Genomic DNA, 6,545 nt, shown 5'->3' with positions numbered 1-6,545 from the left:
CATACACGAACATGCGTGTCGAATCGCAGAGAGAAAAAATAGATAGATAGATAGATAGATAGATAGATAGATATAGCTATATAACGAGATAGATAGATAGATAGATAGATAGATATAGCTATATAGCGAGAGACAGAAATAGATAGATAGATAGATAGATAGATAGATAGATAGATAGATAGATATAGCTATATAGCGAGAGACAGAGATAGATAGATAGATAGATAGATAGATAGATAGATAGATAGATAGATAGATAGATAGATAGATAGAGATTGAAAGAGCGAGAAACAGAGAGGCAAACAGAGAGAGGGAGAGGGGCTTGCTTTCTCATATTTAAATAGAAATTGAAAACGCTTCGTGCAGTGAATCGCTTGTTCGTTTCTTTCATCGCCGAACATAAGCAATCTGTCTTGTCGCGCATCGTCTTGATTTTACTGTTCATTGCATTTTCAAATTTATTCACATTTCTTGTTCCAATCTGTGCCCTGTCACCCTTCAAATAACTCGCAATTATTGAAAATGTCCACAAAATAGCAAGGGACAAAGTACACGCACGCAGGTGAGCACGATTTTCCTTTCAATTTAAAACCTCGTTAAATTTCATTTCAGTGTTGAACAAGCAGACTTATAAGAGGCTCTGGTCGTCGGTTGGGCTTAAGTTTGAAACAGAAATTTCCGTCAGTTTCTTTGGTTCGATAAAATTATGGTTTCCACTTAGCGTAGTGCATTAATCTTCCGTAAAAAAAATGAGCTCTCTATCTTACCAGTTTTGTGTAGATTATGATGTTTTAAACAGATGAAGATACTTCTACGGTTTATCGCCGAAAAAGGAGACGCCATTTTTCTTCGCGCACCTGTGGGATTTTAATCCGAGAGAGAAATTAAGAATTTAAACTATGACCGAAGCATAAAATAAATAACAAAAAAAAAAATAAACAAGATGATTTTTTGGTTTCATTTAAATTAATTTGTCGGTGACCCTTCAAATTTGCTTTAATTAAAAATCTCTTTCATTAAAATTATTTATTTGTTCGAAAATAATTTTTTTTTTTTAAACAAAACAAACTATTTTATAAAAATCCAATGTTTGTTTACATGCAAAATTGTTTCATAAAAATTATATTTTCTTACGCAAACTTTTCAATAAATATTTTTACAATTATATTTTGATAGATTTTTATACAATAAATGTTCTGATTTTCACATGGTGCTCGCCCCGTTTAGACAATTATATCATTTTAATTATATATATATATATATATATATATATATATAAAGCTCTGTGTGTGTGTGTGTGTGTGTGTGTGTGTGTGTGTGTGTGTGTGTGTGTGTGTGTGTGGTCAGGAATAGGCTCCTATATGGTTGACTATTTTAAAAAAATTGATTGCATATAATGATAGAAGATGTATCGAGACACGGGAATGGGTATGTTTGATCTGGCAGAACGGTGCTTCGTTAAAATTGTGGGGTCTGCGTTCGCGCCTGGTCCACAAAGTATGGAAATAAAAAAATTAAAAATTAAAAAAAAACGTTTACAAGTGTTTTTGATATAGATGTACATAAGAATACTTTGATAAGTATGTTTTATCTTAAATAGGGATGGTATAATAAAATTGTGGGGTCTGCGTTCGCGCCTGACCTCCATAGAAGTGAAATAGGCACAAACTTTAATAAAGACTTTTCATATCTATCTGCGTAAGTATACTTTGGTAATTATGTTTCAGTTTGAAGAAATATGGTATAATAAAATTATGGGGTGTTCGTTCGCACCTGACCTCCATAGAATGGAAATATGTCACAAAGCTTAACAAGGTTTTTTTTAATATAGATCCACAAAATATTGTGATAAGTGTTTCAGTGTGAACAGATATGTATTAATAAATTATGGGGTTTATCTATTTTACTTTTACTTTCATCATATTTACTTTAAGTTATTAAGTTAGATCCATGTCGAGGGAACCTATATCTAAGATTTCAAGTTTTTAGACCCAAAATTGTCGGAGGAGTTTGGTAGAGTTCTCAAAAGTCAAATCGTTGAATTTTGACCCCTTAACAGCCAAATTTCTGGCTGAAAACGAATCACATAGATTTTCCCAAAATCTCAGTACCCTCTATATCAAATTTTGAATCAGTAGACTTAAAATTGACAAAGTTATTGCGTAGGGAAATGTACACACACAAACACACAGACACGTTCATTTTTATAGATATACTAGCATGGGCGCCCGGCGTTGCCCGGCTGTTTGAATATGTATGTTGAGCAAAAAAAATAAATAAATAAAAGTGGTAGTAGAAAGGCAGGCTCGAACCCGTACCGCAAAGGAGGAAAAGAATGGGGTAAAATCTAACGTTTATGCTGTTACGACCACTGCAAAACCGGAAGCGACATTTTTTTTTAAATTAAGGCTTGACAATCTAAAGGAGAGGATAACTTTTAAAAAAATATCGGCGAAAAAAGTGAACCCCCCCCCCCCTCTGCAGAAAAGTGCCTAGTTTAAGGGGAAGATACTATTGTTTTTATCCAATTTTTCGATATTTGTCGTATGAAAGGTCGAACTTTAAAACGATACTGGTCTTGGTAAAATCAGTCGCCTCTATTGAAAGTTTAAGGCAGACATGCAAACAGACATGCATGCATACATTTATATATTGGTAACTAAAAATTTTCGACCCAAACTGATGAAAAAGTTTGCCCTATCTCTGAATACCCTTTATGTAAAATTTCAAATATTTAGACCAGAAATTGTCAGAGTAATTTGGAAGAGACCGCAGAGGTCAATTTTTTTAAACTTTGACCCCTATTATGACCCCTTAAAAGTTATTGTTTTGGGCTCAAATCAAGTTATTAAGTTAGATCCATGCCCAAGGAACCTATATCTAAAATTTCAAGTGCATAGACCCAAAATTGTCGGAGGAGTTTGGTAGAGTTCTCAAAGGTAAAATTGTTGAACTTTGACCCCTTAATCGCCAAATTTCTGGCCAAAAACGGATCACATCGATTTTCCCAAATCTCAGCAACCTGTATATCAAATTTCGAGTCTGTAGACTTAAAATTGACAGAGTTGTTGCGTAGGGAAATGTACACAGACACACAGACATACAGATACACAGACACTTTCACTTTTATACATATATATAGATATATGTATATATATGTATATATATATGTATATATATATGTATATATAGATGTATATATGTATGTATATATATATATATGTATACATGTATATATATGTATATATGTACATATATATATGTATATATATATGCATATATGTATATATATATGTATATATATGTGTGTGTGTGTGTGTGTGTGTGTGTGTGTGTGTGTGTGTGTGTTTTTCATGAAAACCTTTCCCGTTTTCATTAATTAAATCAAAACATTTTCAATTAAACAATTCTGGATATATGTTTTCTTTCACTTTCTCTATTTACTTTTTTTTTTCGTAGTTCTTTCCGGAAGTAATTAACATCTAGTTTAATTTTTTTTATTTATTTCTAACTTTTTATTTTTTTTATATATTACTTTATTTCAGTTTATATATAGTCCAGCAATTTTTTTTTAATAAGTCTGTAAAAAAATTAACGAATTGATCAATTATTTTTTTAAATTATTGTATTTTCGCCCCTAGCAAGGCACGGTGCCACTTTGAGTGGGGGAGGGGTTAATATCTCAGGCATAATTACAGGGATATTATGTAAGGAGTTGAGGAGCAAGATGCCTGTTTACATTACACTTGAACTTCTGCATGTCAGTACGGTCGGGGAAGCAGGAAACCGGAAGAGAATTCCAAAGTCTAGCAGTTCTGGGGAAGAAACTATTAACATGTTGGCATCTGACATCAAATTTGATTTTTGAGAGAATTTTAGAAATCTCTTTGCTTTATTGTTTACATCAAAATACGTTGAAATAACATTCCATTTCCACACGCATATCCATCCTCTCTTCCCCTCTCTCATCCTCCCCTCCCCCTCTCTCTCTCTCCATCTCTCTCTCTCTCTCTCTCTCTCTCTCTCTCTCTCTCTCTCTCTAAGGAAACCTGTCGACTAGTCGATATATTTCCTCGACTCTGACCTGCAAAAAGGTGCCTCGCCAGCCCCGTTGGCATTTCCCGATAAGGGTGCCTTAGACGATTAGCAATAAACTAAACTGTTTTCAAAGAGAGAAGGCAAAGCCTGGGGGGGTTGACCTCCTAGAACTGTACAGAACTAAAATCCCACCGCAAAATAAGCAGGGACCTAATCATTACTGGAATTGTCTAATCTCTGTCGATTTTGGGGGCCTAAGTTAAAGTCCTAGTCGAGTCCAAGCAATAATAAATAGAAGTGCAGAAATAAATTGTTTCAGGGCATTATTTATTTATTGGTAGTGTTCCTAGAAGTCGGTCAATAATGATTCGGTATACGATCGTTTCAGAGGCTATTTAAAATCATTATCATGCTCTTATATTTTGCGCATGCGTACAGGAAACTTATAAAATGGTCGATTGATTTGCATAGAGTGCAAGCCGAAAAGTCCATAGAATGGAGCACTGTTAAATTCAACAAAAATTAGCGTGTCAAATTTTCACAGTCAGATACAAATAGCATTTAAACTGACAAATGAAACTTTGTGTCTAATTTGCAAATTTTCAATTGCTGTTGTTGACTATATAATAATGTACCTAACTACAAGTTATTAACACAAAAAAAAAATGACTCCGGCCAAGACGACTGTAAAGATGAAACCTTTTTAAATAATCACCTAAAAGTAAAAATAAACAATAATAACTCAGTTTAACTTGAAGAATAAGAGATTTGTTATGTACAAATTTTGTGAATCAATATTCCCAATAAAAAGGCCATGTCGGTATATGCACGATCTGTTTGTCTGTCTGTCTGTCTGTCTGTCTCTATCTCCCTCTCTCTCTCTCTCTCTCTCTCTTTTTTTTTCTTTCTCTCTCTCTCTCTTTCGTTCTCTCTCTCGCTCTCTTTCAAGGAACCTATAGACTAATCGATACACTTACACGCAGCGTAAGCGGAAAGGTGTGCAGACAAAAAAGTCGGTTATTTCGAGAAGTTCCTAAATAGAGACAGTGTTCAGGCCATAAACTTATGAGACGGGTGAGTAGATGGGGGAGTGGTATAGCAATGGATACAGACGTGACTACGTAACCGGCTGCATTTCCACTTGGAATTCAATTTGGGAAAAAGCTACGAACACCTTCATGCTCCAGCTATGGGTAAGGTACAGCTTGTGTTTAGTTGATCGTACACAATGTATAATTTCTTATTGGTACTGTGTTTTGGTATTATAACAAAAAGAGTCGATGTGCCGTCGTAGAATGAGCAAACCAAAGCTCACACATATATGACTGCTATCTTGCAGCATACGGTGGCCATTACTTATTGTCCGTGTTGCTGCATATCAAACCTCGTACCCACATGTTGTCTGGTACGTTGCTGCAAAATAAAGAAAGGAAATAAATAAAAATCTGACTCGGCACATTTTTTAAAGTGAAAATAAAAACATTAAAAAATAACACAATTCATTATCTTTCAAACGTCTTTTCGCACACACACGTGTTTTACAGCGCTCTGCCATATAACATGTGCTTTTTAAAAGTCTCTCTCCAAGACACCTGCCGCTGGCTAGTGTTTCTCGCCCTCGTGTTTACACGTCTATCTTGTTCAGCGAACAATTTGCTTCACTTCTTGATCATGTGGTGTATTTTTCTCTCCTTTTCTTGTCATGCCAGCTCACACACACTTGCTAATTTGCATATCATAAAAACAACTGTTGCTGCTAATATTTTCGCTAGTCAGCTACCTTACGGCTGCTGCTGATTTTCTCATATGCGCGCTATACGCGCAATGTTACAGCAGCACGATGTTGCAGCAAAATCCCACTCTTTCGCGGTACATTCAAATCCGACACCTTTTTTTACATGGGGGTCACCACTTATCAAGGTCCGAAGGCCACTCAGGGATAAGGGTTATTGCATGTACAGTAATCAATGAGATAGTATTGCAGTAATCATTAGTATTGGAGGTTTGATAGAGTGTCTTACTTAAGGGGGCGGTTTGTCAGGAGTTTGTTTATGTTGGACTTGAAGACATCCAGGTTGTAGTCAGGTAGTAAACAGGCAAGCTGGCATGCAGTTCTGAGAAAGAAACTTTGTTCATGGAATCTACGTTTGGATAATGCACAGATAATGAGTGGGGAAAATTATTGACAGTGGTTTCAGCCAGACGGGTGTTTCTCATGAAAGATTGACGAGGGAGGACGAGAGATTGGAGCTCAGATGAGCACCTGCCATGAAATAACGATAAAACAAAGACAGGCTCGCAACGTCTCTTCTGTGGGAGAGAGGTTGCAGGAAGAGAAAAGGGCATCCCCCACTAAACCACAAAGTCTATTTTGTACTCTGTCAAGGCAGGATGGGCTGTTTTTAGCAGCTCCTGCCCAGATGTGGCAGCAGTACTCCATCCTTGGACGTACTTGGCTTTTATACAGATAGAGAATTGCATCAGTAGTGAGATATCTTCTGAAGCGG

General features: G+C 35.8%; 1 protein-coding gene across 1 annotated transcript in view; it reads left to right on the top strand.

Annotated features, from left to right (window-relative positions):
• Positions 1–277: 277 nt before the first annotated feature.
• Positions 278–6,545, top strand: part of LOC145263871 (uncharacterized) — a 212,734-nt gene continuing 206,466 nt past the window's right edge. The window contains exon 1 of the mRNA XM_080120947.1: positions 278–562. The gene's annotated coding sequence lies outside the window, so the exon portion shown is untranslated. The remainder of the gene's footprint in view (positions 563–6,545) is intronic.

This window comes from Euprymna scolopes, chromosome 39 (genome assembly GCF_053919585.1).
Source record: "Euprymna scolopes isolate OS-2025 chromosome 39, ASM5391958v1, whole genome shotgun sequence".
Taxonomy (NCBI): Eukaryota; Metazoa; Mollusca; class Cephalopoda; order Sepiida; family Sepiolidae; genus Euprymna; species Euprymna scolopes.
The sequence above is the reverse complement of the archived record's forward strand: the minus strand, read 5'-3'. Positions and strand labels throughout refer to the sequence as shown.